Genomic DNA, 11147 nt, shown 5'->3' on the forward strand with positions numbered 1-11147 from the left:
CGTAGTTTCATCATTTCTTTGGACTCCCTCGCGTCTCCCGCTCCCATTTACATCATTAAAAGGTTTTTCCAAGCAAATTATCAACTTGTTTACGATCTTATATCCACTCATTTAAATATAATCTAGCAATTCTCCAAAAAAATTATGTTTTCTTTAATCTCACTTATCATCAAATTCAAGTCTAATTTAGTGGTGGCCAATTTTTTTTGTAATCTAGCATCCTTCTTAACATTCAACCAAATTACAATATTTTTGTAAATACATCTTAAATTTCTTCCAATCTTCCTCAATCCTCTCTTCTCCCAACATTTTTGGACTTCCTTCAGCTTCTCTGACAAACATCCATTTTTAACTCTTAATTACGCATTTCTTCTGTTCTATATTGTCATTAGTCCTCCCTCCAATCATCCATTTCCTTTTAACAATATATCTCAGCTTTTACAGTGCTTCTTTAAAACCCACTAGCGTTGTTTGTACTTCACATGTACTTTTCAGATATTCCGCAAATTTCCCCCAGTCCTCAATGAACTTTTGATCTCGAAGATATCTGACTTTCCCTGTTAATTTGTCCAATTCTGCATAGTCTGTTAATTTCATCCTCCATTCTTCTTTCGTCAGTATTTCCTCTTGTTTCTACTTCTGGGCCAGTAGAATTCTTGCTGCTGTAACTGTGTATTGGAAAAGTTTATATTCCTTCTTTCTTATTTCCTTTCCTGTAATCCCTAAAAGTAGGGCCTCTGGTTTCTTAGTAAATGTATACTTCAGCATTTTTTTCATTTCATTATATATCATCTCCCAGAAGCCCTTCACTTTCTTACACTCCCAACACATATGATAGAATGTTCATTCTTTTTCTTTGCATTTCCAACACTTATTACAGGTCTTATACATTTTTGCTAATTTTACCGGTGTGATATACCATCTGTAAAACATTTTCATAACATTTTCTTTTAACGCCGTACAAGCAGTAAATCTTAAATTTTCCTTCCGTAATTTTTCCCAGAAATCAAATTGTATATTATACCCAAAATCTCTGGCCCATTGTATCATTACCGATTTAACTTCCTCATCTTTCGTATGCCAGTCTAGCAATATCTTATACATTTTTGACAAAATTTTACAATCATTGTTTATTATATCTGTTTGAAACTTTGAATCATTTTCTGTGTAACCACTTTCTTTAATATTTTTTTAAAACATTTCATTAACCTGGAAATAATGCAACCAATCATAAACATGTTCCTTAACTTGCTTATATGGTTTTATTTTCCATTTGCCTCCTTCTTTGATAGCAGATACTAGTTATAGACTTAACCTGATTGGCATAATGTACGAGTACTACAGATTGCCTTCATCAGTGAGCGAGACACGATGGAAGAGACATGTCTCACTGTCTGCCTCTTTCAATGGGTGCTTGGAGCTCAGAGTATCACTCGACAAGTGGACCAAACTACTGCACCAGGTAAAACAGAAAAGAAACAAACCCTCTTGTGGCTAGCAAGTTGAAGCATCAGGACCATGTGTCCTGGCTTGTTCACCTACCTGCTGGCAAAGGAGGGTATCACGAGAAACCATGAATTCAAGCCTCAGTCTTTGCAGTGAGAAATTCCCTTCTATCTGTGATAGCACTGCTGACCAAAGACTCAAAACACATGTTCTCCCTCCACCTCTCAATCACCTCCAATCCAGTTAACATACTGAGCCTCTATACTTCCACTATGTGCTCTGACAAACAAACCAAGGGCTGGTTCTCTGAGGAACTAGACCAAGCTGTCAGAAGGGTCCTACCTAGTCCTGCTGAGAGATTTCAGTGCCAGAGTTGGGATTGGTCATCACACGTGGGACCACTGCATAGGCTACTATGATATTGGCAGCGAGAACGAGAACAGACAAAGGCTTCTTGAGCTGTGCTCATATCACAGCCTCTGAATCATGAACACATTCTTCTCTACCAAGGCAAAACATACAGTGTCTTGGAAACAACCAAAGTCAGGCGACTGGCACCAGCTGGATTTGATGCCATACTGCTGTAGCACCCTGCTTGTGGTTAACGCTTAGCTGGAATGAAATATTCAACGCAGCAATAGAGAAATTAAAATAATAATTTATTTGTCGGACAAATAAATATGAGGCACAGTGGTATATGGTTACCAAGCTCTGACCTGCCCTCCTGCCATTCTGGCCAGCACTTATATTTCCTTAATCCAGCCCCCTTGCTCCTCCTGTGGCTGCCTCTGTCCAATCAGCCTGGTTGAAATTCCTATTGGCTGTTTGCTAGAACCAATCACAAAAGATACACCCATTTCCCTTCCCTTTTATGGGACACAAAAAGCTATATATTCTTCTATCTATAAATGACAAATAAGTAGTAATATATCTTACACTTGTCTCAACAAGGAACCTTAATTACCAGCTCACCTCTTGCCCTCCTTGCCCTTATTGCCCTTCAAAACAGATGGTTAATCTTAAATTTTTATCTTAAACATATGTCAAGGATCTTGAGTTCACATCAACATTGAAAGATCTCCTTCATTTGGAGGTTTCTAAACAAAGGGCTGACAACCATATGTGTGCTCTAATGATGGCAGGGGGGCTGGGCTGGTGGCTGACTTAATTTCAGGATAGTTACAACTCTTACAACTATACGAAATAAGAATCTAGCATTTCTTAAATCCTTTGCATAATTACATTTAAGCCAATATATTTAATACATAACATAAATAACCTTTTAGAATAATAAACCTTCTCAAAGTAAAAAAGGAAGGAACAGTTTCCAGCCTCAAAATAAGATAGGAAGAAACCTATCTTCTCCAGCCAAGCCAGTTGCCTTTTTCATTGCTCTTGACCTTTCAACCTTAGGAAAATATGGCTCAAGTTTAATGGGAGGCACATGGTGTTATTTTACTATTTATCAACTCTTAATTTATGTTTTCTCAGCCTTTTTTATATTCTGTAACATGCAAGGTCAGTGTCCTCGGACTCAGCCTGTAATTCCCTTTTTGACTTTGAGAATTGTTTTCTGCTATAAATCAGGGGGCCCCCTTGTCTAGGAGGAAAAACATTGCCAAGGTTCTTAGGCAGCTGGTCTTCTGCCTGGCATGAAACATTTGAAAATCTTTAAGCTTTTTAAGATACAGGCCCTGATCAAAATATAAGCTTTGATAAAAATGCAGGCTTATGATTAGATGCCTCACTGCAACTCTTGACTTAAAACAGGATTAAAAATGAGATTATTGTTAGTGTTATGTAATTCTGTTCCAGTTAATAAAACATAATTTTTATAATTCACACTTTCCTCTAATGCATGCATTTTTGTAAACACAGTTTAGCTAGAGAACTGCACCAACAAACTCAGACAAGTGTAAATTTTGATAGTTGTGTGGTAGGCATATTGTTTTAGAAAATGCAGATTTCATAGATTTTCATATCATTTCTCCCCCATTCCTAGTTGCCATAATAAATGCCTCACAACCCGAAGTGTCTACTAGAGGAGTATGATGCTGCTGCTTGAAGAGCAGGCATTGTCATTTAATGTTTTGTTTTATGTGTGTGTGTGTTTGCATGAGGTCCACCAAGAGGATGACACAGCAGGTACTTCTATCCTGGGCCTAGACACCGAGCTTCCATTTTAAAGTAACCACAAAGTCTCTAGACCTTGCAGAATGAGAGTTATGAATGAAAATGTGCAGTCCCCATTCAACACAAAAAGGAAGACATGAGTCTGCTCCCACTATTTAGTGTTTTCAGCCAATGAGTGAAGTCACAGCTATGATTCACAAATGCCGTGAAGAAGTTAAATACAGTCACACATGCATCAGGAAAGACTTTTTATTTTTATTTATTTTTATAAATTTTTTATTAAGAGTTTTTTTTATTACAATAGAAAGAAGAAACAGCATAGCAAAAATCAAACAAAAAAGAAAAACAAACATAAAAATTAACAACATATAATAACCAACTTTTCTTCATTATTGGACTTCCTCACATCTCTCGCTCCTACTTTCCAAATTTATAGAACTTTAACCAGCAATTTATCACCTTGTTTCCATTCTTATTATGCATTTTTCCAATATTTTGTCCCTGACTTTGAATATTTTTAACTAGGTCTTAAATCTCTAATCTTACCATAATATTTATTCAAAATTTATTTTTCTCATAAAATTCACTCATTCTCACAATTTTTTCACCAAATTTTATGGTGCCCTGTTATTTTCAAATCTCTCATCCTTCTTAACACTTGTACAATTTACAGTGTTTTTGTAGACAGTCCTTAAATTTCTTCCAGTCCTCTTCCACTGCTTCCTCTCCCAGGTCTCGGATTCTGCCAGTCATTTCTGCTAACTCCATATAATCCATCAGTTGCATCTGCCATTCTTCCAGTGTGGGCAAATCTTGAGTTTTCCAATATTTGGCGACAAGTATCCTTGCTGCTGTTGTTGCATACATAAAAAATGTTCGATCACTCTTTAACACCCTCTGGCCAACAATGACCAAAAGGAAGGCCTCTGGTTTCTTAGGGAAGGTATACTTAAATACCTTTTTCAGTTCGTTATATATCATTTCCCAGAAGGCCTTAACCCTGGGGCAAGTCCACCAGAGGTGAAAGAACGTTCCTTCAGTTTCCTTGCATTTCCAACACTTATTATCTGACAGATGATATATTTTTGCAAGCTTGACTGGGGTCATGTACCACCTATATATCATTTTCATAATGTTTTCTTTCAAGGCATTACATGCCGTAAACTTCATACAGGTGGTCCATAACTTTTCCCAGTCAGCAAACATAATATTATACCCAATGTCCTGTGCCCACTTTATCATAGCTGATTTAACCGTTTCATCCTGTGTATTCCACCTCAGCAACAAGTTATACATTCTTGAAAGTACCTTAGTCTTAGGTTCTAACAGTTCTGTTTCCAGTTTCGATTTTTCCACCTGGAATCCTAACTTTTTATCCAATTTAAAAGCCTCTTTGATCTGAGCGTAATGTAGCCAATCTCGCACTTTGTCTTTTAGTTTCTCCAAACTCTGCAATCTCCAATTGTCTCCATCTCTTTCTAATATCTCCCAATATTTCGGCCATTTGACCTGCATATTGGGTCTTTTCACAGCTTTAGCTTCCATAGGTGATAGCCACCTTGGGGTCTTATTTTCTAATAAGTCTTTATATTTTGTCCAGACATTAAACACTGCTTTCCTTACAATATGGTTCATGAAGTTCCTGTGAATCTTAACCTTGTCGTACCACAGATATGCATGCCATCCAAAAGCATTGTTAAATCCTTCTAAATCTAACACATCAGTGTTTTCAAGGAGCAGCCAATCTTTCAGCCAGCAAAAAGCCGCTGATTCATAGTACAACCTTAAGTCTGGCAGGGCAAACCCCCCTCTTTCTTTAGCATCAGTTAATATTTTAAACTTAATTCTGGGCTTTTTGCCCTGCCAGACAAATTTAGAGATGTCTCTTTGCCACTTCCTGAAACACTCCACTTTATCCACAATCTGTAAAGTCTGAAATAGAAACAGCATTCTTGGCAATACATTTATTTTTATGGCAGCGATTTGGCCCATTAAGGAAAGTTTCAATCTTGACCAACTTTCTAAATCTCTCTTAATTTCTGACCAGCACTTTTCATAATTGTCGTTAAATAAACTCAGATTTTTTGCTGTTATGTTCACCCCTAGATATTTTACTTTTTAAACCACATTTAACTCTGTCTCCTTCTGAAACCTTTCTGACTCTGAAACTGTCAAATTTTTCTCCAATACCTTAGTTTTTTGCTTGTTTAGTTTAAAACCCGCCACCCGACCAAAATCTTGAATTAATTGTAATGCCCTTTTCGTACTAGATTCTGGCTCCTGTAAAGTCAAAACTAGGTCATCTGCGAAAGCCTTAAGTTTGTACTGTTTCGCTCCGACCTGAATTCCTTCCACCAACCGGTCCCCTCTAATCATATTCAAGAGCACTTCCAGGACCGAAATGAATAACAGTGGGGAAATAGGGCAACCTTGTCGTGTTCCTTTTTCAATTTTAAACTCTTCTGTCACCACATTGTTAACTATCAGTTTAGCCTTTTGTTCTGAGTATATTGCATCTATCCCATTTTCAAATCCCCGTCCCACTCCCATCCCTTCCAAATTTTTCTTCATAAATTTCCAAGAAATGTTGTCAAAGGCCTTCTCCGCATCTATAAATATTAACACTGCTCTAGTATTAATATTTGTTTGCAGAAGTTCCAAAATGTCGATAATGTTCCTTGTGTTAGCAGACAAATGTCTTCCTGGGAGAAAGCCGGCCTAGTCTTTATGAATCACTTCACTTAAAACTTTTTAAAATCTGTTTGCTAAAATGTCTGCAAAAATTTTGTAATCCACATTTAGAAGGGAAATGGGGCAGTAATTCTTGAGTTGTGTCTTTTCCAATTCTGATTTGGGTATCAATGTGATGAAGGCTTCTTTCCACGTTTCCGGTGCTTTCTTTCCCTCCATAATCTCATTGCAAACCTCCATTAATGGATGTATCAAGTAGTCTTTCAGTACCTTATAATATTTGGAGGTAAGCCCATCTGGTCCTGGAGACTTGCCCAATTGCATATTCTGAATGGCAACTTCAATCTCTTGTCGTGATATTTTACAGTTCAGGATTGATCTATTTTCTTGAGACAACCTTGATAGTCCATTTTTTATCAAAAATTGTTCTATCTCAGCCTCATTTTGCGGCCCTTGAGTATATAATTGTTTAAAGTATCTCTGGAAGCACTTCCTTATTTCCACAGGGTTCTGAACATTTCTTCCTTCAGTCTCTAGGTTGGTGATCGTGTTTAATTTTTGTCTCTTTTTCAACTGCCATGCTAGCAGTTTTCCACATTTATTTGCCGAGTCGAATGATCTTTGTTTCATTAACTTAACTTTCCACTCCACCTCCTGATTTATCAATTTGGAGTATTGTGCTTGATAGAATTTAATTTCTTTCAAAATCTCCTTTGACTTCGGTTTCGATCTTAACTTCTTCTCACATTCTTTAATTTTCTCCAAAATCTTATCTTTTTTCTCATTTTGTGTTCTTTTCTTTACAGCGTTCTGTTGTATCAGAAACCCTCTCATAACCGCTTTACTTGCATCCCAGATGATTCTTTTTTCCACCGTGGTGTTCAAATTTATCTCAAAGTAGTCCTTCAAAACTTTCTGGGCCTTTTTGGTGATCTCCTGATCTCTAAACAGATTGTCATTCATCCTCCATCTAAAGGAACCGGTTGGGATCAGTCTCATGTCCATCTTTACAGCGTTATGGTCGGAGCAGGTCTTTGGGCAGATTTCCACCTTTCTCGTCTTAGGTGCCAGACCTCTAGTTATCCATATTTGGTCGATTCTTGTCCATGTCAGTTGGGCTTCAGAAAAGAATGTTCCCTCTCTTCCCAGGGGGTTCTTTGTCCTCCAGATGTCAATCAAGTCCATATTGTCAGTCAGTTCAAAAAAAGTTTTAGGTAGTCTGCCATCTTTTGTCACATTTTGGCTTTGAGACTTATCCATGTTAGTTGACGCCACCCCATTCATATCGCCCATCATAATGATGTTATCATAGTCCAGATAGTCCAGCATTATCTCATGCAGCTTCTTGTAAAATTCCGATTTCCCCTCATTTGGTGCATAAATTCCTAATATCAAAAACTTTTCTCCCTGATTTTGTATCTCAATTGCCAAAATTCTTCCTTGCTCATCTTTAAATAAAAATTTTGGTGAAAGGCTCTCCTTAGCATATATCACCACTCCTATTTTCTTAACTCGGTCCGAAGAAATAAATTCTTGTCCTAATCTTTTATTTATTAGCACTTTTCTATGGAGCCTAGTCACATGTGTTTCTTGCAAACAAATAATGTCCAATTGTTCTTTTCTCAATATATGGAAAATTCTCCTCCTTTTTTCCAGGGAATTGCAGCCATTAATGTTCCAGCTTAGAAGTTGCAGAGAACAAGTCTGTTATTTCTCTGGTGGTGGTGTCTTTTTCTCCAGATCTTCAGGTCCCAATGGTGGAGGTACAAGTAATGGTCCAGACCCTGGAGGTCTCTCAATCCCTTTCTGAAGGTCCTCTCCGTAGACGCTCAAAAATTTATCTTTGTCCTCGGCTGTTTTAATTTTAACCTTCTTCCCTCTGAATGTAAAAGATAATCCTTGGGGAAATTCCCACCTGAAAACAATTAAGTTACTCCTCAGCAATTTTGATAGTTCAATATAGGTGAATCTAAGGTCCAAGAGTTGTTTAGGAATGTCTTTGTAAATTTCGACTCTTTTCTCCGAAATGTCCAGTGACTTTCCGTAATGTAGGCCTAATATTTTGTCCCTTTCCTCCTTGGATCTCAAAGTAATCAAACAGTCTCTGGGCTTGTCTTTCCTTGCTGATTTTCCAAGTCTAAAAGCAGTCACAATTTTAAAGTCCTTTTCTTCCTCCAAAGACCAAAACTTGGAAAATTCTTTTGTCAGGAACTCAATTAAATTTCCTTGTTCCAACTCTGGTATCGACCTCAATCTCAAATTATTCTCCCGATTCCGCAATTCAATCATAGACAAATACGCCTGCTGTTCACCAACCAGTTTGTGCAGTGGTCTTACCTCTTGTTCTAATTCTTCAACTCTTTGGCTGGCTTCCTCAGCCAATTTGCGGTTTTCTGCAGTGGTCTCAAATAGCCTTCCAATTGATTGGGTGTTCATTGGACTTGATTGGACTTCCTGTTTACGTTTCCCGCTTTCGACTGAATTTACAGCAATTTATTTTCAATTCTTACTGTCTTTTCTTACTCATGAGTTGTTGCTTTTCAAAATTAGATGTTTCCAGGAAGAAAGGTCAGCGCTCACCGACAGCGGCTATGCGGCTTCACTCCACAGGAATAGCGACCGACTCACAGCGCCGCTATACCCCCTCCACGTTCAGAGTCCCCTCTTCGTTTCGGGGGGCGCTTCTGGCAGGGTCCCCTCTTCGTTTCGGGGGGCGCTTCTGGCGCCCACCGAGTCCCACGGCCACAGGCTCTTGCTGCCTGTGGTTTTCCGATATGGGCTTCCGCTTCGCCGTAGCGGACGACCCGTTTCTGCGGAGCTCCCTCTTCGCAGTTAGAAGAGGGCAGCCATTGCCGTTCGCGCCGTCTCCGGAAGTTCCAGGAAAGACTTTTTAAAAGGTCCAAAATGACCCAGGAAGTTTCTTATCCACACAATGTAGAAGGAACTCCCAGATTCATTTTAAAGCAATGGCTAATGGGAGTTGTAGTCCAAGTATTTGGATGCCACTGGATGGGCGAAGGCTTCTATGTGGCTATGCGCTTGTTGCTCTTCCACATTATTCTTTTGTTGGTCTTCTTTCTAGAATTGAGGAACTGGTCTCCAAAAAAAAAGGACACACACTCATATTTGTTTAGCATTTAATTGTGGTTAAAATCCAGGTCAGCAAACTATTCATCTACAGCAGTAAAACTTAACATCATTAAGTGCTGTATCATCATCTTCTCCTTGATCAGGCTGTACTTTGTCTGCAGCCCACATATGGTACCAGAAAAGCAGGTGCTAACGCTGACATAATAGCCCCAGCATATTCAATTAGCAAATATTCCTCTCCCATTTTCACATTTGAAGTAGACCTTGTTGGCTGCTGTATTATCCACCCCATCCTTGGGAGGTTCCACACTCAAAGCAAAGGCAACCAGGCGCTCATGGTCACAGTACTGAGACTTGTCCCAGTCTCCCCAACTATGGAAGAAGACCATGGTAGCAATGTTGTGATAAAACAACACACATACTTTCTTGTGTTGGAGGCTCTCCAGAAAAACTAGCAGCTGACATAAAAAAGAGAGAGAGAGAGAGTAGATCTATACACAATGTTGCAATAAAATGTTGCAATAAAACTGCAGCTCTTGTTAAGGAATTTTAGCCATCTCAGCCACCCTCCACAGTTTTCCATTTTATTTTCAGTCCAGTACTTAACATTTCATGACTACAAACATGGGTAAGCAAATGGTCTGGGGGCCAGATCTGCCCCAATCACCGTCTAAATCTGGCCCACGGATGGTCCAGGAATCAGCGTCTTTTTACATGAGTAGAATGTGTGTGCTTTTATTTAAAATTCATCTCTGGGTTATTTGTGGGGTATAGGAATTCATTCATCCTCCCCCCCCCAAAAAAAAATAGTCCCCCCCCAAGTTCTGAGGGACAGTGGACCAGCCCCCTGCTGAAAAAAAATGCTGACCCCTGCTACAAAGCATCTTCAATTCTCATTTTATTGTTCTTTGCTGGTGAGTTTGATTACCTAAGGGTTATTGTTGGTTTGTTTAAAAGATACTTTGTCCTCCTGGAAATCTCAGCGATTCCCTGAGAGTACAGGTATCTTCCTCCTGATTTTAATAGAATTTGAGTGTTAACTCAATTAAAAACTCTTGATATCAAACTCAAGGAAAGATTTATCATTGGTTGGCTACCATGTAACAATATCACTTCTAAAATGACAAAAATAGATTTTGATATCTAATTTGCTGAATGTGTTAGAAAGGAGATTGTCTGAATGTATGCATACTGATCAGCTTCATTACAGGGAGATTTCTTCAGGATACTAAGGAGAATTGTTGGTATAACTATTACACAGAAACAAAATTGCTATTCCTTGCTGACACTGAAAAGGCATTTGATGAATTAGAATGGACTTTCATGAAATGAGTGTGTCTGATATGTGTGGGTCTTGGAAGGCAAGGTTTAACTTTGTCAGACCTACTCTAAGAAAACTAACTGCTATTTTTTAAAAAGCAAAACATGTTTTTATTTATATCACAATATGTATATACAGCTTACTAGAACGAATTACCTCTGGACTGTCAAAACGGTAATCCCTGTTAAATAGCTACCATTTTTCCTACACTTCTCATGCTGGATACCAAAAGGTATTCTGTGATTGACTCAGGAAACCCTCAAGACCAAGCTGCCACTCTGAGCTGGTGGAATTGTGTTGTGACTCCTCACTAGCTGTGCTTTGTTTTTGTAATAGAAAAATATACTATACTATATATACTAATATACTATATGTTTCTTGCATGAGACTTGGGTTCCTCCTATGAAGTTGTAATTGAAACCTGAAATCACCTAGAGGGTTTCTATAGCTTTTTGGGAGGCAAAAA

Source organism: Podarcis erhardii, assembly GCF_964252035.2.
Source record: "Podarcis erhardii genome assembly, chromosome: 4".
NCBI classification, from domain to species: domain Eukaryota; kingdom Metazoa; phylum Chordata; class Lepidosauria; order Squamata; family Lacertidae; genus Podarcis; species Podarcis erhardii.